The sequence below is a fragment of the Oncorhynchus gorbuscha genome, linkage group LG23, assembly GCF_021184085.1.
Source record: "Oncorhynchus gorbuscha isolate QuinsamMale2020 ecotype Even-year linkage group LG23, OgorEven_v1.0, whole genome shotgun sequence".
NCBI classification, from domain to species: domain Eukaryota; kingdom Metazoa; phylum Chordata; class Actinopteri; order Salmoniformes; family Salmonidae; genus Oncorhynchus; species Oncorhynchus gorbuscha.
In genome coordinates this window covers 69,243,967-69,267,661 of record NC_060195.1, presented here as the reverse complement: position 1 = coordinate 69,267,661, position 23,695 = coordinate 69,243,967, and positions in this window count along the sequence as shown.

Below are 23,695 nucleotides of genomic sequence, written 5' to 3'. Positions count from 1 at the left end.
ACAACTGTCTCAACACCAATACATCACCACACCCCAGTCCTTTTCAACTGTCTCGTCACCAATACATCACCACAACCCAGTCCTGTCCAACTGTCTCATCACCAATACATCACCACAACCCAGTCCTTTACAACTGTCTCATCACCAATACATCATCACAACCCAGTCCTTTACAACTGTCTCATCACCAATACATCATCACAACCCAGTCCTTTACAACTGTCTCAACACCAGTACATCACCACAACCCCATCCTTTACAACTGTCTCAACACCAATACATCACCACAACCCAGTCCTTTACAACTGTCTCAACACCAGTACATTGGTAGTATGTGACCAATACATCACCACAACCCAGTCCTTTACAACTGTCTCATCACCAATACATCACCACAACCCAGTCCTTTACAACTGTCTCAACACCAGTACATTGATAGTATGTTACCAGTACATTATCACAACCCAGTCCTGTCCAACTGTCTCAACACCAGTACATCACCACAACCCAGTCCTTTACAACTGTCTCATCACCAATACATCACCACAACCCCATCCTTTACAACTGTCTCAACACCAATACATCACCACAACCCAGTCCTTTACAACTGTCTCAACACCAATACATCACCACAACCCAGTCCTTTACGACTGTCTCATCACCAATACATCACCACAACCCAGTCCTTTACAACTGTCTCAACACCAATACATCACCACAACCCAGTCCTTTACGACTGTCTCATCACCAATACATCACCACAACCCAGTCCTGTCCAACTGTCTCAACACCAATACATCACCACAACCCAGTCCTTTACAACTGTCTCATCACCAATACATCACCACAACCCAGTCCTTTACGACTGTCTCATCACCAATACATCACCACAACCCAGTCCTTTACAACTGTCTCATCACCAATACATCACCACAACCCAGTCCTTTACAACTGTCTCATCACCAATACATCACCACAACCCAGTCCTTTTCCAACTGTCTCAACACCAGTACATTGATAGTATGTTACCAGTACATCACCACAACCCAGTCCTGTCCAACTGTCTCATCACCAATACATCACCACAACCCAGTCCTTTACAACTGTCTCATCACCAATACATCACCACAACCCAGTCCTTTTCCAACTGTCTCATCACCAGTACATTGGTAGTATGTGACCAGTACATCACCACAACCCAGTCCTTTACAACTGTCTCATCACCAGTACATCACCACAACCCAGTCCTTTACAACTGTCTCATCACCAGTACATCACCACAACCCAGTCCTTTACAACTGTCTCAACTCCAGTACATCACCACAACCCAGTCCTTTACAACTGTCTCAACACCAATACATCACCACAACCCAGTCCTTTTCCAACTGTCTCATCACCAGTACATTGGTAGTATGTGACCAGTACATTATCACAACCCAGTCCTGTCCAACTGTCTCATCACCAATACATCACCACAACCCAGTCCTTTACGACTGTCTCATCACCAATACATCACCACAACCCAGTCCTTTACAACTGTCTCAACACCAGTACATTGATAGTATGTGACCAGTACATTATCACAACCCAGTCCTGTCCAACTGTCTCAACACCAGTACATCACCACAACCCAGTCCTTTACAACTGTCTCATCACCAATACATCACCACAACCCAGTCCTTTACAACTGTCTCATCACCAATACATCACCACAACCCAGTCCTTTTCCAACTGTCTCATCACCAGTACATTGGTAGTATGTGACCAGTACATCACCACAACCCAGTCCTTTACAACTGTCTCATCACCAGTACATCACCACAACCCAGTCCTTTACAACTGTCTCATCACCAGTACATCACCACAACCCAGTCCTTTACAACTGTCTCAACACCAATACATCACCACAACCCAGTCCTTTTCCAACTGTCTCATCACCAGTACATTGGTAGTATGTGACCAGTACATTATCACAACCCAGTCCTGTCCAACTGTCTCATCACCAATACATCATCACAACCCAGTCCTTTTCCAACTGTCTCATTTAATTTAATTTTATTTTAATTTTACCTTTATTTTACTAGGCAAGTCAGTTAAGAACAAATTCTTATTTTCAATGACGGCCTAGGAACAGTGGGTTAACTGCCTGTTCAGGGGCAGAACGACAGATTTGTACCTCGTCAGCTCGGGGATTCGAACTTGCAACCTTTACATCATACATCATCACAACCCAGTCCTTTTCCAACTGTCTCATTACCAATACATCATCACAACCCAGTCCTTTACAACTGAGACATCACCAGTACATTGTTAGTATGTGACCAGTACATCACCAGTACATTGGTAGTATGTGACCGGTACATCACCAGTACATTGGTAGTATGTGACCAGTACATCACCAGTACATTGGTAGTATGTGACCGGTACATCACCAGTACATTGGTAGTATGTGACCAGTACATCACCAGTACATTGGTAGTATGTGACCAGTACATCACCAGTACATTGGTAGTATGTGACCAGTACATCACCAGTGCATTGGTAGTATGTGACCAGTACATCACCAGTACATTGGTAGTATGTGACCAGTACATCACCAGTACATTGGTAGTATGTGACCAGTACATCACCAGTACATTGGTAGTATGTGACCAGTACATCACCAGTACATTGGTAGTATGTGACCAGTACATCACCAGTACATTGGTAGTATGTGACCAGTACATCACCAGTACATTGGTAGTATGTGACCAGTACAACACCAGTATGTAAAAAAAACAAGAGAATCATACCGTCAGGTTTGCTTAATATGAGGAATTTGAAATTATTTATACTTTTACTTTTGATACCTACAGTTGAAGTGGGAAGTTTACATACACCTTAGCCAAATACATTTAAACTCAGATTTTCACAATTCCTGACATTTAATACTAGTAAAAATCCCTGTTTTAGGTCAGTTAGGATCACCACTTTATTTTAAGAGTGTGAAATACAGTACATATTTACAACTTTAAACCTCCTGTAAAGTACAGTACACATTTACAACTTTAACCCTCATGTAAAGTACAGTACATATTTATAACTTTAACCCTCCTGTAAAGTACAGTACATATTTACAACTTTAAACCTCCTGTAAAGTACAGTACACATTTACAACTTTAACCCTCATGTAAAGTACAGTACATATTTATAACTTTAACCCTCCTGTAAAGTACAGTACATATTTACAACTTTAACCCTCCTGTAAAGTACAGTACATATTTACAACTTTAACCCTCCTGTAAAGTACAGTACACATTTACAACTTTAACCCTCCTGTAAAGTACAGTACACATTTACAACTTTAACCCTCCTGTAAAGTACAGTACACATTTACAACTTTAACCCTCCTGTAAAGTACAGTACACATTTACAACTTTAACCCTCCTGTAAAGTACAGTACATATTTACAACTTTAACCCTCCTGTAAAGTACAGTACACATTTACAACTTTAACCCTCCACAGTACATATTTACAACTTTCCTCCTAAAGTCCACATTTACAACTTTCCCTCCACTTCTCCCTCTTCCTCCTGTCCCCTCTTCTTTTCACTCACTCACTCACTCACTCACTCACTCACCACCACCACTCACTCACTCACTCACCACCACCACCACTCACTCACTCACTCACTCACTCACCTTGTATAAAAGTAGAGCAGCGCCATATAAATATTGAACAGGTGTTGGAGGACGTTTGCTGAGGCTGAGTGTTTCATTCAGCTGTTTTGTCTTCACTCTCCCTCCCTGTACTCTGAGTAACTTCATTGAGATGGATGGCCATACTACACGTTGCCCTTGGACAGGATTGTATATCAGTCTATAAAGCTGGAAGCACCACTGTCATCACTCAGAGTTTCACTGTGTCGTTCTCCTGCGTTTAAATGTTAGTTTAGCGCTTGTCCTCCTTGAAACTCGTGTCAGCACTTCCTTGACAAGTACGCACACACACACGCATACACGCACACACGCATACACGCACACACGCACACACGCGCTTACATGCACACATGCGCACACGCGCATACACGCACGCACACACGCGCATACACGCACACACACACGCGCATACACGCACACACGCGCTTACATGCACACACGCGCATACATGCACACACGCACATGGTCAAAAGCAGAGAGGAGCGCAATAAAGCGTTTTACTGCAGAGCCATTAGAAACCTAACCTGTTGTTGTTTACATAATGGCTAAGGTACTGCAGGTACAAAAACCTTCCTTTGGCCTATGCACCATCTCCTGCCGTTATGCCCTTGAGCAAGGCACTTAACCCCCCCCCCACAATTGCTCTGCATCCAAGGGCGCTGCATTGCCTCTCAACGTGCTTCTCAACGTGCCTCTCAACGTGCTTCTCAACGTGCCTCTCAACGTGCCTCTCAACGTGCTTCTCAACGTGCCTCTCAACGTGCTTCTCAACGTGCTTTTCAACGTTCCTCTCAACGTGCTTCTCAACGTGCCTCTCAACGTGCCTCTCAACGTGTGTGAATCCTGGGTTTATTGGGAAAGGCAGAAGATGAACTGCCGTTCTAACCAGTGGACAATAAAGTAATATTCTATTCTGTTCTATTCTATGTCGACCCACTCACCTGACTGAGAGTACATCACACTGCCAGGGAACGAGAAAGGAGATACCTAGTCAGTTGCACAATTGAATGCATTCAACCGAAATGTGTCTTCCGCATTTAACCCAACCCCTCTGAATCAGAGGGGTTGGTCTATCATGGCTGAGTGAACGGAACAAATGTTTAATTTATGTTGTGGCACAGATTTCCACCTGTGCTTTGATCTGCGCTCTCAATTGTACAGACTAGTTACAATTTACAAAACAGCTGACACTTTGGCTATTGCATGTGTTAACATGTTGGCACAATGACTCCAATAACCCCACTGAAAGACTAAAAAGGAGAACAAAAACAGATGAATCCTTCACTTGAAAGTTGAGTTAATCCACGACTCAGCATCCGCTTGTTAGCGAATGTGTCTGATCAAACGTTCTCTTAACATGGGAAGACATAATGCTCCCATCACAGGAGACTGCTGAGGGTAGAATGGCTCACAATAAAGACAGGAAGGGAACAAATGGAATGGCATCAAACACATGGAAACCATAGAAACCATGTGTTTGATGTATTTAATACCATTCCACTGATTCCGCTCCAGTCATTACCACGAGCCCATCCTCCCCAATTATGGTGCTACCAACCTCCTGTGGCTCCCAGACAATTATGTGAATAGTGGAGAGAGGCTGCTATCCCCCCTCGCACAATAACAACGACCATGTTAAATCACTTGAAGGTTTCTTTTTGTTCTAGGGGATTTCTCAGCTAATCACATGTTCCATGTCATTTTATTAGGCGCTAACGTATGATTTGAGATCAAATTCAGTTAATGACTTTAAAAGGCTTAAAAAATGGAGAATGGCGAGGCTGACCTCTAATGTGGGTTTGCTTTCCAGCAGCTCACCGATATGTGGATTTCATTTAATTGAATGTGAATTTGTATCTGTTTTTTAAGGTAACTGAGGCCAGACTAGCTGTCTCACTCTTATCAGTATCTGGGGAAAAGAGAGAGGGGGGGTTTGATGTGATCTTGGGTAGCTGTCATGTTGGATTGGATCATAAACCTAAAAGTTATGAAATCAAAAGGTGAGCAAAAAGACAGAAACAGCAGAGGTTCAGAGAGAAGACTTCATTTGACTATTTACAGCAGAGGTTCAGAGACAAGACTTCATTTGACTATTTACAGCAGAGGTTCAGAGACAAGACTTCATTTGACTATTTACAGCAGAGGTTCAGAGACAAGACTTCATTTGACTATTTACAGCAGAGGTTCAGAGAGAAGACTTCATTTGACTATTTACAGCAGAGGTTCAGAGACAAGACTTCATTTGACTATTTACAGCAGAGGTTCAGAGAGAAGACTTCATTTGACTATTTACAGCAGAGGTTCAGAGAGAAGACTTCATTTGACTATTTACAGCAGAGGTTCAGAGAGAAGACTTCATTTGACTATTTATATTTCAGACGGATATGTGTCTGGATGGGACAGAAGCCCCATTGTCAGGGAGAGAGACGCAGGCAGTAGTTAATTACATTTTTCTACTTAAGAAATGAAGAACCTTTCTATGAACGGGCTCTTTCAATCAGACCTTTGCCTCTATTCTCTCCTGAATCTAAGACATCCTCTTACAACAAAGATCATGGCTCCAGACACACACACACACGCACGCACGCACGCACGCACGCACGCACGCACGCACGCACGCACGCACGCACGCACGCACACACACACACACACACACACACACACACACACACACACACACACACACACACACACACACACACACACACACACACACACTACTCAAGTCTCTTATACCTCACCAACTCTACTAATAACCCAACTCCTTTCACCTCTGGATCACTCTGTCATTCCTAGAACCTTTGGTATTTGGTATTTTATTAGGATCCCCATTAGCTGTTGCAAAAGCAGCAGCTACTCTTCCTGGGGTCAGTGCATATGACTAGCTTGTATAGTAACACACCAGGCACACCAATCACACCTCTTATCATCATCTGGCGAAGTAGGCCAATTTATCTGGCAAAGTCCCTGCATAGTGCTCTTGAGAGGTGGAGGGATACAGTCTGAGCTCCTAATAGACTGGACAAAGCACTGCTTTTGTGTTCCTCCTCACATTGTCACAGCAGCACACTGTGACTGATGCAGGGACTGAAGCCAACGGAACTTTTTTCTCTCACTGAGATGATTAGATCAGACCATCCACAGGCAGACCTTCAGTCTAAGACAGATTGGATTTGGCCCTTTACTTATCTGGTCAGGGTGTGAGGTTCAGTGTTGAGGAGAACGGAGGGCTCACACAGCCTAATAGAAATGGCACCCTAAAAGTGTAGACTCAGGGGTGTCAAACTCATCCCATGGAAGGCCGAGTGTCTGCTGGTCACGTTCAATCTGTGTCCAATTAAAACCTAGACAACCAGGTGAGGGGAGTTCCTAACCAATCAGTGACCTTCATTGACCAATTAAGTACAAGGAAAGAGTGAGAACCCGCAGATACTTGCCCCCCCGTGGAATGAGTTTGATACCCTAAAGGTGTAAAGGGACTCAAATCTGGCTGTTTGTTTCCTTCTGACAAAAGACAGAAAATGATGTTTTTCAACGGATGTCTTGATGTCGTCATGAAAACTCCAGTTTTTGGGGCTTTTCTGAGAGTAAAGGGATAGATTTCTTCACTCGGTTTGATTAGCTTTAATCTAGAGCACAAAATGGTTGCTTGGTAAAACACAACATGCATTTTCTACAGTATATACAGTATGTGAAGCCATGCCAGGCTTTATAGCCTACACATAACAACACAACTTTATAGCCTACACATAACAACACAACTTTATAGCCTACACATAACAACACAACTTTATAGTCTATACATAACAACACAACTTTATAGCCTACACATAACAACACAACTTTATAGCCTACACATAACAACACAACTTTATAGCCTACACATAACAACACAACTTTATAGTCTATACATAACAACACAACTTTATAGCCTACACATAACAACACAACTTTATAGCCTATACATAACAACACAACTTTATAGCCTACACATAACAACACAACTTTATAGCCTACACATAACAACACAACTTTATAGCCTATACATTACAACACAACTTTGTAGCCTACACATAACAACACAACTTTATAGCCTACACATAACAACACAACTTTATAGCCTACACATAACAACACAACTTTATAGCCTATACATTACAACACAACCTTATAGCCTATACATAACAACACATCTTTATAGCCTACACATAACAACACAACCTTATAGCCTACACATAACAACACAACTAAATAGCCTACACATAACAACACAACTTCATAGCCTACACATAACAACACAATTTTATAGCCTACACCTAACACAATTCTCTTCCAATTCCTCTTTCTTTGACTATTTTCAACTGTCGGATCAAACGTAGCTTCTTCTCAGAATTCATGTGAATAATACTGTCAAGACAAAAATGGCCCCTCTGAAACAAGCAGGAATTTTATAATAAAGTCAGTCTTTGTTGGGCTTTTTAGAGTAAGAGAGTCACTCTATGGAGTGCAGACATTGCACCAGCAGTCCATAGCGAAACCCCTCTCCCCAGTCAGTGAAAGGCAGACCAAGTTCAGCTTACCGTCCCCCTCTGACAAATACCCAACTGTGTGAATATAAATACACACCCAGTCATCATCACACTAAATAAGACATGGACTAGACCTGTCATCTCTACTCACCCTGACACACTCTGTTAAAGGAGAAATCTATGAATGCTACATCCATTTTTGGACTTGTAAATTATTTATATATTAGCCATGATTCTTCAGGAATATAACCTATAAACAAACGTCTCATGAGCTTTGTTCAACTGTCTAACCCCCCCAGAACCAAAAATATAAACATGTTTTATTCCTTTGTTTGTAAATAATTGAATTGTAAACAAGCACTGTATTTTTGTTTTTACTATAACTTTGATATTATGGAGTCAGTCCTTGCATTCATAGCTCAAATCAAATCAAATCAAATGTATTGGTCACATACACATGGTTAGCAGATGTTAATGCGAGTGTAGCGAAATGCTTGTGCTTCTAGTTCCGACAATGCAGTAATAACCAACGAGTAATCTATCTAACAATTCCACAACTACTACCTTATACACACAAGTGTAAAGGGATAAAGAATATGTACATAAAGATATATGAATGAGTGATGGTACAGAACGGCATAGGCAAGATACAGTAGATGGTATCGAGTACAGTATATACATATGAGATGAGTAATGTAGGCTATATAAACATAAAGTGGCATAGTTTAAAGTGGCTAGTGATACATGTATTACATAAAGATGGCAAGTTGCAGTAGATGATATAGAGTACAGTATATACATATACACATGAGATGAGTAATGTAGGGTATGTAAACATTATATTAAGTAGCTCTGTCTATAAATTTGAGAGTGGTTACATTTATCCAGCTCCATCCCTATGCTTTTTTCCTCAAAATAGTGGCAGGGTGGTGCTTTGTTATTGTTTGAATTGGAGATTGCCCCTTTGAAGGGACAATCAGATTCTCTAGCCCATCGCTCATCTTACCAAGCAAAGGGGTGGGGTAAGGCTGTTGAAATTGAAGATCTTGGCTATCACACCTCCTCTGATAAATGATTTAATTGTGTTCTTCTACAGAGAAAGAAAAGAGTCACCCTGTCAAAGGGGAGTGCATTGATCCTATTTCTATGGTGGCAGACTTAAGCCATAGGCTGGAAGTTCAGCCAGTCATATTACACTGTGATACATTGGCCTACTTTGCCAGCTTACCTGACAAAAGTTAATTAATCTCAAATCAAATCAAATGTTATTGGTCACATACATGTGTTTAGCAGATGTTATTGTGGGTGTAGCAAAATGCTTGTATTTCTAGCTCCGACAGTGCAGTAATATCTAGCAAGTAATATCTTACCATTTCACAATAATACACACAATACGCACAAATCTAAAGTAAAGGAATGGAATTAAGAATATATAAATATTTGGATGAGCAATGTCAGAGTGGCATAGACTAAGATACAGTAGAATAGAATACAATACAGTATATACATATGAGATGAGTAATACATAGACTAAGATACAGTAGAATAGAATACAATACAGTATATACATATGAGATGAGTAATACATAGACTAAGATACAGTAGAATAGAATACAATACAGTATATACATATGAGATGAGTAATACATAGACTAAGATACAGTAGAATAGAATACAATACAGTATATACATATGAGATGAGTAATACATAGACTAAGAGACAGTAGAATAGAATACAATACAGTATATACATATGAGATGAGTAATACATAGACTAAGATACAGTAGAATAGAATACAATACAGTATATACATATGAGATGAGTAATGCAAAATATGTAAACATTAAGTGACTAGTGTTGCATTATTAAAGTGGCCAGTGAGTTCAAATCTATGTATATAAGGCAGCAGCCTCTAATGTGCTAGTGATGGCTATTTAACAGTCTGATGGCCTTCAGATAGAAGATATTTTTCAGTCTCTCGGCCCTAGCTTTGATGCACCTGTACTGACCTCACCTTCTGGATGATAGCGGGGTGAACAGGCAGTGGCTCGGGTAGTTGTTGTCCATCATTTTTTTGGCCTTACTGTGACATTGAGTGCTGTAGGTGTCCTGGAGGGCAGGTAGTTTGCCCCCCCGGTGATGCGTTGGACAGACCGCACCACCCTCTGGAGAGCCCTGCGGTTGCGGGCAGTGCAGTTTCCGTACCAGGCGGTGATACAGCCTGACAGGATGCTCTCAATTGTGCATCTGTCAAAGTTCGTGAGGGTTTTAGGTGTCAAGCTGAGGTTGAAGAGGCTGAGCCTCCTGAGGTTGAAGAGGTGCTGTTGCGCTTTCTTCCCCACACTGTTTGTGTGGGTGGACCATTTCTGTTTGTCAGTGATGTGTACGCAGAGGAACTTGAAGCTTTCCACCTTCTCCACTGCTGCCCCGTCGATGTGGATAGGGGGGTGCTCCCTCTGCTGTTTCCTGAAGTCCACGATCAGCTCCTTTGTTTTGTTGACGTCGGGTGAGAGGTTATTTTCCTGGCACCACACTTCCAGGGCACTCACCTTCTCCCTGTAGGCTGTTACATCAACTGCAAAGTTGCCTAGGAACTAAAATCACGGCTGCCCTACTTGTCGGCTCAATTTTACTCCATCTTACTCCACCACTCCATTAATTACTCCATTACTGGACAAAACAAAGATAAACCCATTCTCCTCAGATCTTAGTGTTTATAACAAACAGTCATTTTCAGCCTTGCAATAAACCAAAACCATTATTAGATACTCTACTGCCATCTACTGAGTATGGTTCCCATTGTAACAGTCGTCAAACAATACATTTAGCATGTCATTTAATAGCTTTTGTAATACTGCCCTCTTCTGGCAAAAAGGTTTGGCCTAAATCGCCAATATTGGGGGAAAATTGAAGAAAGAAAACCTTCTCTCCAAACCTTCACAGCAACTGCCAAATAAGAAATAAGCTAACAGACTAAAAAAATATCCTAGTGCAACATCTCCCAGGGCAACATCTCCCAGTGCAACATCTCCCAGGGCAATGTCTCCCAGTGCAACATCTCCCAGGGCAACATCTCCCAGGGCAAAGTCTCCCAGGGCAATGTCTCCCAGGGCAATGTCTCCCAGGGCAATGTCTCCCAGGGCAACATCTCCCAGGGCAACATCTCCCAGGGCAACATCTCCCAGGGCAACGTCTCCCAGGGCAATGTCTCCCAGTGCAACATCTCCCAGGGCAACGTCTCCCAGGGCAACATCTCCCAGGGCAACATCTCCCAGGGCAACATCTCCCAGGGCAACGTCTCCCAGGGCAACGTCTCCCAGGGCAATGTCTCCCAGGGCAACATCTCCCAGGGCAACGTCTCCCAGGGCAACGTCTCCCAGGGCAATGTCTCCCAGGGCAACATCTCCCAGGGCAACATCTCCCAGGGCAATGTCTCCCAGGGCAACATCTCCCAGGGCAACATCTCCCAGGGCAATGTCTCCCAGGGCAACGTCTCCCAGGGCAATGTCTCCCAGGGCAATGTCTCCCAGGGCAACGTCTCCCAGGGCAAACACCAGACTAGGCCCTGATCCAGTGCTCTATCTGAGTCAATAGATGGATCAACATAGGAGTGAAATACATTGGATTCAAGGATATGATTTTGTAACAGGAAAAATAATTCAGGTATTACATTTCTACAATACCATTATAGACCTACATTTAACAAAAATATATGTTTAATAAATGCACAATCTGAACGATGTTCTATTGATATTGACATTGATTAAGAATTACATGGTTAATGATCTTAGTACAAGTAAGCTAAGGAGGCCTGCACCTACACTATCATAAACCATATATAAAATGTTATTATGAGTCTTTATGCCTATTGTTTGTTTGTCATCCTCAGACATTTGTAAACAATGTCTACTCAGGTTAATCTCGTTAACACTCCCATCTATAGATGCGCAATTAGCCAGGGGAACAGTTTAGGCAATTTATAGCCTATGTTTAAAACAATCATGTTGATCTCATGGATGGATGGACTGTCAGTCCTTGTATCCATACAACCTGTCTATGACTTTGAGCATGGTTAGGTTACAATTACACAGCTCCATCTCTCAGCTTTATAGCAGGTGGCAGGGCCGCTTTGGGGCTGAAACAGACAAGGGATTGTCAATTGTTTAGGAAGATGCCTTCGGCAAACCGATAATAATTAGCCTAGTGACAAATGTACAACTTTTTTTCACAGGAATAAACCCACTGACGCGCACATTGGGATTAAATCCCAAAAGACGCTGCTAGCCATATTTTATCCAGTGAAGATGTAAAGAAAAATCATCTCCTCTCACTTCCGCTGTAGAGGCTCGAGCGAGTTGCAGCCAGTGCGCGCGCGCCGTGAGCACCTGTCACACGGTGAAGAGCAGGACGAGTTAGTTGTTCGACTAGTACAAGAGGATATTGCAGGGGCTTGAAGCTGGAGCAAGTACACCACACTCCACCACACTTCCACTGGGCTGGGCCAGAGAGGCAGCAACCACCCATTTGGACCGATGTTCTGGCCGAAATGCAGTCTCGACACATCTACATTCGGAATAAGATCGGCGAGGGCATCCAAGCGACCAGCTTTCAGGTAGGTCACACCAACCAGAGAAGATAGACAGTTACTGTAACTATTCTCCTCAAACAGTGTTGTTTTCAAGCAAAACAACTTTGGCACTTTTTTAATTCCTTGTTTTACTACACACCGTGCCTCATGCTGTTTTGGAATGTTTTATCATATTTAGTGTCTAGGCTACTGAATGTTGTTTTAAATCAAAGAAGAGTATCCAAAATATCCTAGCTTCACCTAGTAATTACTAGACTAAGTAATACATGTGCTCTAAGTTACATTGGGTAAGATGTTGAACAGACAACATGCCCTATTTTATTTTCTGGTTGTATGAAACATGTAACGTGTTATTTCCTCCCCTAGCCTGTGTGATTTCTAACCAAGTGTTTTCACCTAATTATGGCCACACCGCAGCAAGATGCAATACAAGACAAAGGGACACCCAGTGACTAACGTGACCCAGTTAAGATGGCCCTATTTGGTGTAGATTCATGGGAAAAGTAGGTTCTGATATTTTAATAGTGACATTGCTACTAACTCTGGAGACTTAGCCATAACTGGAGCAAGTCACTGCTAGATAATTAACCTGCCCCTTAGAGGTTCAGGATGGGCCTATATTTGGCCCTTTTAGAGACTTGCTAATGAAAGTCGGAAACAGTGAAAGTCTTCATTATAGATAGGGTTGAACATTTCCGAAAATCTTCCGAAAATCCTCAGGGTTTTCATAAATCCTGATTGGAGGTTTTTGGATTTCTTGCATTTTCCCTCCTGATTCCAGGAATGTTCCAACCAGGATTTTGGGGAAGTTTCCAGAATTTTGCACTCCTTATAGATCATTCCGTTTCCTTGAATTTCAATGTTATCGTGGACATATTGCTAGCCTACATAACATTACTAGTGCTACTACAGATCTACAGTAAGTTACATCTCTCCTATGTTGGGATGACATTGGCTGGCTAGAGACAGAGTGGGGGGTTGTGATTGGCCTGTAGGTGTCATGTTGCCGCCAGTGTCATGTCTGCCCTATGGGGGGCGATGTCACCGGGCTGCTCTGACAGTTCTCACACTGAGAACCCCCTGCCCCATGCACACACACACACACACACACACACACACACACACACACACACACACACACACACACACACACACACACACACACACACACACACACACACACACACACACACACACACACACACACACACACACACACACACACACACACACACACACACAGTCTTCCATAGCCTGACAGGATCACAGAGGGTAAATGCGACAGGAATCTCCTGACATCAATATATAGAATAGATGGACTAATTGATACTCCCAGTTGGTATTAAATAGAACGTTGCGGCCCCGCCCACCAGTGGGGAAAACAACCCATGGTTACCTTGGTTACCCCATTGGTTCACAGGAAAAACTAGACTTATTCAAACACAATTATCTTGTTGTCTGCTTGTTTTAAACAATTACAAAACTATATTTTTTTAAAGTACAACATGTCTAATGATAACTTTTCAACATTGCCTGCTCCGAAGCATTCTCACTACTTAGAAAAACCTAATATTGTAGAACTTCCCTCATCAATCAATCAAATGTATTTATAAAGCCCTTTTTACATCAGCAGATACATACAGAAACCGAGCCTAAAACCCTAAACAGCAAGCAATGCAGGTGTAGAAGCACGGTGGCTAGGAAAAACTCCCTAGAAAGGCAGGAACCTAGGAAGAAACCTAGAGAGGAACAAGGCTCTGAGGGGTGGCCAGTCCTCTTCTGGTTGTGCCGGGTAGCGATTATAACAGTACATGACCATTAAGGCAAGATTGTTCTCCAAGATGTTCAAATGTTCATAGATGACTAGCAGGGTCAAATAATAATCACAGTGGTTGTAGAGGGTGCAACAGGTCAGTAAATCAGGAGTAAATGTCACTTGGCTTTTCATAGCCGGGCATTCAGAGGTTGAAACAGCAGGTGCGGTAGAGCGAGAGAGTTGAAAACAGCAGGTCTGGGACAATGTAGCACGTTCGGTGAACAGGTCAGGGTTTCATAGCCACAGGCAGAACAGTTGAAACTGGAGCAGCAGCATGACCAGGTGGACTGGGGACAGCATGGAGTCATCAGGCCAGGTAGTCCTGAGGCATCGTCCTATGTCGCTAACGTTAGCCATGTGACTGAGTGCCAGCTAGCTACCAACCAGAACATTAAGCTATCCAAGACCAACAACACAAATGAATGGACTATAAATCTACAAGTAGTGAGTGGAGATAAAAACGTACTACTAAACAAGTTAAATGTCTTACCTGTGATGAAATGTTATCCACACACACGTGTCGTCTACATGGACACTGGGTCTCCACAATTTCCCACTCTTCCACAGTGAATAGCCTGAAGCCACAGAGGTCTTCTCACATGCTCGTTTTCCGTACATGGGAGCATTGCAAACCATAGGTCAGGATTTTTGACCTGGTTACTTGTACATTGAACAACACAGCAGCTCTTCAGATTGTTTTGTTATTTCTGTATAACAAAAAAATTATGACTAATTTGACTCTTTTACATTGGGGTTCAATGGGAAATAATGTTTTCACCAATTTGTGGTCATGTTTGAGGGGAGTTCATTCTTATGACATGAATACCGACTCGGAGTACACATACCAAGTTATAGAATAGAACAGAATATAATAGAATAGAATAGATCTATGGAATATAGGTAAGATGTAACACGGAAAGCAATTCCATCAGCAACTGCTGTCTACTGTACCATTATGTATTGCTGTTTATTTCTGTTCATGTCTGTGTTGTTCTTTAGCTTGATTCCCCTTGAGAAGGACTTGGTTGGTTGTGCTGTTTGTCTGATCCCACACAGGTGAACCGAGGGACCTAATCCAGGCGAAGCCGATTGAAGAGGTCTGATGGCAGCACCACCTCCACAAGCTTCATCCTCAGACAGGTAGGGCCCCTGGGGTTTCCCCTAGGTACAGATCTAGGATCCCCTCCCCCAATCCTAACCTTAACCATTAGTGGGGGAAATGGAAAACTGACTGAAGTTCAGCGTAAAGGGGCAACTTCACCCTATACCACAGGTAGGCTGGGATGGGTTACATTCCGGAAAGATGATCCCTTCCCAATGTCCTCGACCTCTACCTCTTCACAGATCTGATAGGACTGGATAGGTGAAACTAGCTGGAGCTGTTGCTAGCTTACACCTAGCCATGTCTTCTCGGATCTGTGATGGGGAGTGACCAAGGGCATAGTGTCATGCAGGTGAAAGAGGACCCAAAAGCGACTTGGCGAAAACAGAGTCTTTAATCCAGTAAAGTAAATACAAACAAAAAACACAACTTTCACTCGAAATGACGAGGGCAAACTGGAGACTCGATCTTGAACAGCAGGTGAACAGCAGGTTGCCTCGGGAAGGCACTTGAACCAGACAGACTCAGACACCTGCTCACCACGCAGCATCTGAGGAAAACACGACACGACAGGGCGATACACAAACACAGCACGGTGAATTCTAGACAAGGAACCGACAGGACAGGAACGGAACACAAAGGAAGAAATAGGGACTCTAATCAGGGGAAAGGATCGGGAACAGGTGTGGGAAGACTAAATGATTGATTAGGGGAATAGGAACAGCTGGGAGCAGGAACGGAACGATAGAGAGAAGAGAGAGCGAGAGAGTGAGAGAGGGAGGGGGGAGAGAGAGGGATAGAAAAAGGGAAAGAACCTAATAAGACCAGCAGAGGGAAACGAATAGAATGGGAAGCACAGGGACAAGACAAGATAATAAATGACAAAACATGACAGTACCCCCCACTCACCGAGCGCCTCCTGGCGCACTCGAGGAGGAATCCTGGCGGCAACGGAGGAAATCATCAATGAGTGAACGGTCCAGCACGTCCCGAGACGGAACCCAACTCCTCTCCTCAGGACCGTAACCCTCCCAATCCACTAAGTATTGGTGACCCCGTCCCCGAGAACGCATGTCCATGATCTTATGTACCTTGTAAATAGGTGCGCTCTCGACAAGGACGGGAGGGGGAGGGAAGACGAACGGGGGTGCGAAGAAAGGGCTTAACACAGGAGACATGGAAGACAGGATGGACGCGACGAAGATGTCGCGGAAGAAGCAGTCGCACAGCGACAGGATTGACGACCTGGGAGACACGGAACGGACCAATGAACCGCGGAGTCAACTTACGAGAAGCTGTCGTAAGAGGAAGGTTGCGAGTGGAAAGCCACACTCTCTGGCCGCAACAATACCTTGGACTCTTAATCCTGCGTTTATTGGCGGCTCTCACAGTCTGTGCCCTGTAACGGCAAAGTGCAGACCTCACCCTCCTCCAGGTGCGCTCACAACGTTGGACAAACGCTTGAGCGGAGGGAACGCTGGACTCGGCAAGCTGGGATGAGAACAGAGGAGGCTGGTAACCCAGACTACTCTGAAACGGAGATAACCCGGTAGCAGACGAAGGAAGCGATTGTGAGCGTATTCTGCCCAGGGGAGCTGTTCTGCCCAAGACGCAGGGTTTCTGAAAGAAAGGCTGCGTAGTATGCGACCAATCGTCTGATTGGCCCTCTCTGCTTGACCGTTAGACTGGGGATGAAACCCGGAAGAGAGACTGACGGACGCACCAATCAAACGACAGAACTCCCTCCAAAACTGTGACGTGAATTGCGGGCCTCTGTCTGAAACGGCGTCTAACGGGAGGCCATGAATTCTGAATACATTCTCGATAATGATTTGTGCCGTCTCCTTAGCGGAAGGAAGTTTAGCGAGGGGAATGAAATGTGCCGCCTTAGAGAACCTATCGACAACCGTAAGAATCACAGTCTTCCCCGCAGACAAAGGCAGACCGGTAATGAAGTCTAGGGCGATGTGAGACCATGGTCGAGAAGGAATGGGGAGCGGTCTGAGACGACCGGCAGGAGGAGAGTTACCCGACTTAGTCTGCGCGCAGTCCGAACAAGCAGCCACGAAACGGCGCGTGTCACGCTCCTGAGTCGGCCACCAAAAGCGCTGGCGAATAGACGCAAGAGTGCCTCGAACACCGGGATGACCAGCTAACTTGGCAGAGTGAGCCCACTGAAGAACAGCCAGACGAGTGGAAACAGGAACGAAAAGGAGGTTACTAGGACAAGCGCGCGGCGACGCAGTGTGCGTGAGTGCTTGCTTAACCTGTCTTTCAATTCCCCAGACTGTTAACCCGACAACACGCCCATAAGGAAGAATCCCCTCGGGATCAGTAGAAGCCACAGAAGAACTAAACAGACGGGATAAGGCATCAGGCTTGGTGTTCTTGCTACCCGGACGGTAAGAAATCACAAACTCGAAACGAGCGAAAAACAACGCCCAACGAGCTTGACGGGCATTAAGTCGTTTGGCAGAACGGATGTACTCAAGGTTCTTATGGTCTGTCCAAACGACAAAAGGAACGGTCGCCCCCTCCAACCACTGTCGCCATTCGCCTAGGGCTAAGCGGATGGCGAGCAGTTCACGGTTACCCACATCATAGTTGCGCTCAGATGGCGACAGGCGATGAGAAAAATAAGCGCAAGGATGAACCTTATCGTCAGACTGGAAGCGCTGGGATAGAATGGCTCCCACGCCTACCTCTGAAGCGTCAACCTCGACAATGAATTGTCTAGTGACGTCAGGAGTAACGAGGATAGGAGCGGACGTAAAACGTTCTTTTAGAAGATCAAAAGCTCCCTGGGCGGAACCGGACCACTTAAAACACGTCTTGACAGAAGTAAGAGCTGTGAGAGGGGCAGCAACTTGACCGAAATTACGAATGAAACGCCGATAGAAATTAGCGAAACCTAAAAAGCGCTGCAACTCGACACGTGACCTTGGAACGGGCCAATCACTGACAGCTTGGACCTTAGCGGAATCCATCTGAATGCCTTCAGCGGAAATAACGGAACCGAGAAAAGTAACGGAGGAGACATGAAAAGAGCACTTCTCAGACTTTACGTAGAGACAATTCTCTAAAAGGCGCTGTAGAACACGTCGAACGTGCTGAACATGAATCTCGAGTGACGGAGAAAAAATCAGGATATCGTCAAGATAGACAAAAACAAAGATGTTCAGCATGTCTCTCAGAACATCATTAACTAATGCCTGAAAAACAGCTGGCGCATTGGCGAGACCAAACGGCAGAACCCGGTACTCAAAATGCCCTAACGGAGTGTTAAACGCCGTTTTCCACTCGTCCCCCTCTCTGATGCGCACGAGATGGTAAGCGTTACGAAGGTCCAACTTAGTAAAGCACCTGGCTCCCTGCAGAATCTCGAAGGCTGATGACATAAGGGGAAGCGGATAACGATTCTTAACCGTTATGTCATTCAGCCCTCGATAATCCACGCAGGGGCGCAGAGTACCGTCCTTCTTCTTAACAAAAAAGAACCCCGCCCCGGCCGGAGAGGAAGAAGGCACTATGGTACCGGCGTCAAGAGACACAGACAAATAATCCTCGAGAGCCTTACGTTCGGGAGCCGACAGAGAGTATAGTCTACCCCGAGGAGGAGTGGTCCCCGGAAGGAGATCAATACTACAATCATACGACCGGTGAGGAGGAAGGGAGTTGGCTCGGGACCGACTGAAGACCGTGCGCAGATCATGATATTCCTCCGGCACTCCTGTCAAATCGCCAGGTTCCTCCTGAGAAGTAGGGACAGAAGAAACGGGAGGGATGGCAGACATTAAACACTTCACATGACAAGAAACGTTCCAGGATAGGATAGAATTACTAGACCAATTAATAGAAGGATTATGACATACTAGCCAGGGATGACCCAAAACAACAGGTGTAAACGGTGAACGAAAAATCAAAAAAGAAATAGTCTCACTGTGGTTACCAGATACTGTGAGGGTTAAAGGTAGTGTCTCAAATCTGATACTGGGAAGATGACTACCATCTAAGGCGAACATGGGCGTAGGCTTCTCTAACTCTCTGAAAGGAATGTCATGTTTCCGAACCCATGCTTCGTCCATGAAACAACCCTCAGCCCCAGAGTCTATCAAGGCACTACATGTAGCACCCGAACCGGTCCAGCGTAGATGGACCGACAAAGTAGTACAGGATCTTGATGGAGAGACTTGAGTAGTTGCGCTCACCTGTAGCCCTCCGCTTACAGATGAGCTCTGGCTTTTACTGGACATGAATTAACAAAATGTCCAGCAACTCCGCAATAGAGGCACAGGCGGTTGGTGATCCTCCGTTCCCTCTCCTTAGTCGAGATGCGAATCCCTCCCAGCTGCATGGGCTCAGACTCTGAGCCAGAGGAGGGAGATGGTTGCGATGCGGAGCAGGGAAACACCGTTGATGCGAGCTCTCTTCCACGAGCCCGGTGACGAAGATCTACCCGTCGTTCTATGCGGATGGCGAGAGCAATCAAAGAGTCCACATCTGAAGGAACCTCCCGGGAGAGAATCTCATCCTTAACCACTGCGTGGAGTCCCTCCAGAAAACGAGCGAGCAGCGCCGGCTCGTTCCACTCACTAGAGGCAGCAAGAGTGCGAAACTCAATAGAATAATCCGTTATGGACCGTTCACCTTGGCATAAGGAAGCCAGGGCCCTAGAAGCCTCCCTACCAAAAACTGAACGGTCAAAAACCCGAATCATCTCCTCTTTAAAGTTCTGGAACTTGTTAGAGCAATCAGCCCTTGCCTCCCAGATAGCTGTGCCCCATTCTCGAGCCCGGCCAGTAAGGAGTGAAATGACGTAAGCAACCCGAGCTCTCTCTCTAGAGTATGTGTTGGGTTGGAGAGAGAACACAATCTCACACTGCGTGAGAAAGGAGCGGCACTCAGTGGGCTGCCCGGAGTAGCAAGGTGGGTTATTAACCCTAGGTTCTGGAGGCTCGGCAGGCCAGGAAGTAACAGGTGGCACGAGACGTAGACTCTGGAACTGTCCAGAGAGGTCGGAAACCTGAGCGGCCAGGTTCTCCACGGCATGGCGAGCAGCAGACAATTCCTGCTCGTGTCTGCCGAGCATGGCTCCTTGGATCTCGACGGCAGTGTAACGAGCGTCTGAAGTCGCTGGGTCCATTCCTTGGTCGGTTCCTTCTGTCATGCAGGTGAAAGAGGACCCAAAAGCGACTTGGCGAAAACAGAGTCTTTAATCCAGTAAAGTAAATACAAACAAAAAACACAACTTTCACTCGAAATGACGAGGGCAAACTGGAGACTCGATCTTGAACAGCAGGTGAACAGCAGGTTGCCTCGGGAAGGCACTTGAACCAGACAGACTCAGACACCTGCTCACCACGCAGCATCTGAGGAAAACACGACACGACAGGGCGATACACAAACACAGCACGGTGAATTCTAGACAAGGAACCGACAGGACAGGAACGGAACACAAAGGAAGAAATAGGGACTCTAATCAGGGGAAAGGATCGGGAACAGGTGTGGGAAGACTAAATGATTGATTAGGGGAATAGGAACAGCTGGGAGCAGGAACGGAACGATAGAGAGAAGAGAGAGCGAGAGAGTGAGAGAGGGAGGGGGAGAGAGAGGGATAGAAAAAGGGAAAGAACCTAATAAGACCAGCAGAGGGAAACGAATAGAATGGGAAGCACAGGGACAAGACAAGATAATAAATGACAAAACATGACACATAGGGGAGTGGACAACGTTCTGGGATGAAACACAACGTTCTGGGATGAGACACAACTTTCTGGGATGAGACACAACTTTCTGGGATGAGAACCCACACTGACAGAGTGACAGATTTAGTCACAAACAAACACGCACACAACAAGGACACACTTCTTGAAAGCATCTGAGTAGTGCTTTTACATAGCCCAGTTGAAATTAACCATGAATTGGTCCTTGAGACATACTACAGCAGGGAGTTAACATCCAACCAGGATGAGGGAAAAGCAAGAGAACCGTCACTGGAAAACCAGTCAACCGTTCAGTCGTCCATATGTTGCTGACCTGGGGAAACCAACCAAATCACCTTCATTGTGCAGCCCCGGGACAGATCCTTCTAGAGCAGGGGTGGGCAACTCCTGTCCTCCAGGGCCTGATTGGTGTCACACTTTTTCTCCATCCCTAGCAAACACAGCTGATTAATCAAATGTCATTCTAAACTGAAGATCATGTTTAGGTGATTATTAGAGTCAGATGTGTTAGCTGGGGCAAAACTGTGACACCAATCAGGACCCGAGGACTGGAGTTGCCCACCCCTGTTCTAGAGAGATAGAGAGCAACAGAGTATGCAGGTTGTTTCTCCAACCCCACTCTAACACAGCTGATTCAGCTAATCAAGGAGCTGATGAGCTGCTGATTCCTACAATGATGTTTCATCAAGGCTGGAGCAAAAGCTTACTGTACCTATCTCTCTAGGAAGAGGGTTGGCCAGCACTCATAATTGTGTTATTATTTCATGAACTTATTATGCAGATACACTTACATATATATATTTTTGTAATATAAATACTGTACAAAATATATCTACAGGCCAATGTCTTTATTTGAACTGTTTCTACTAGTGTGTCTTTCCATAAGAAGGTCCAGTAGATGTTATGAAACTGCTATTTTCCTATTTGTCAGATACACTTAAATAAGCATCAGAATGAACATGTGACTATCGGACTGAAAGCTTACAATTATAACATGCAATACACTGTGGTACAGCAAACCATTTTGGACTAAGTCAATTATATTCTGGTTATCCATTATACTCTATACAGCTCCTTTTGTTTTATATTCTGGTTATATCTGTGGTGCTTAGCCTATACACTGGAAGAGAGAGGGAGAGAGATGGATAGAAAGAAAGAAGGGGGAGAGAGAGATAAATGGATAGAGAGGAAGGGATAGAGATAGATGGATAGAAAGATGAGGGGAGGGAGAAAGATGAGGGGAGAGAGAAAGATGGATGATAGAGAGAAAGAGGGGAGAGAGAGAAAGATGAGGGGAGAGAGAGAAAGATGAGGGGAGAGAGAGAAAGATGAGGGGAGAGAGAAAGATGGATGATAGAGAGAAAGAGGGGAGAGAGAGAAAGATGAGGGGATAGAGATAGATGGATAGAGAGAAAGATGGATGATAGAAAGATGAGGGGAGAGAGAAAGATGGATGATAGAGAGAAAGAGGGGAGAGAGAAAGATGGATGATAGAGAGAAAGAGGGGAGAGAGATGGATAGAGAGAGAAAGAGAAGGGGACAGAGATAGATGGATGGATAGAGAGAAAGAGAGGAGGGGACAGAGATGGATAGAACGAGATAGATAGATAGAGAGAAAGAGGGGAGGGAGAGAGAGCGATGGGTAGAGAGAGAATGATGCTGCTGTCATCCCCCTCTTCCTATACTCCCTCAGTCAAGGAGAGAGTGCGTGTGCGTCCACAAGCTGAGTGGAGGGCAGTACAGCCAATCGGCTTGCTGCACAGCCAATCGACTTGCTGCACATTGGCTTTGTAATCGGGTGCTGATATTGAGGAAGGATTCTCTATGCTGCTCCGTTCGGTGTGTTTAGAAGGGCTGATTAAATGCCAGGATTGGGCTGCCTCTAGGGAGAGCCTCTCTGCTTTATAATGTGAGCCAGTAGCATCCAGGCTCGGGCTAACGCACAACCATCGACCAAGCAGGCCTAGGGGAAACCAAGCAGGCCTAGGGGAAACCAAGCAGGCCTAGGGGAAACCAAGCAGGCCTAGGGGAAACCAAGCAGGCCTAGGGGAAACCAAGCAGACCTAGGGGAAACCAAACAGGCTCTGCTACTGCTATTACCCATTCTCCTCTTCCGGCCGAAAAAGGAGGGATTTATTTTTTACCGTCATCCCCCCATCCATCCTGTGTTCTGTGGTGGCTCCCTCCTCCTCCTGTTCCCCCTCCTCCACTACAGCCTCCTCCTCCTCCTGTTCCCC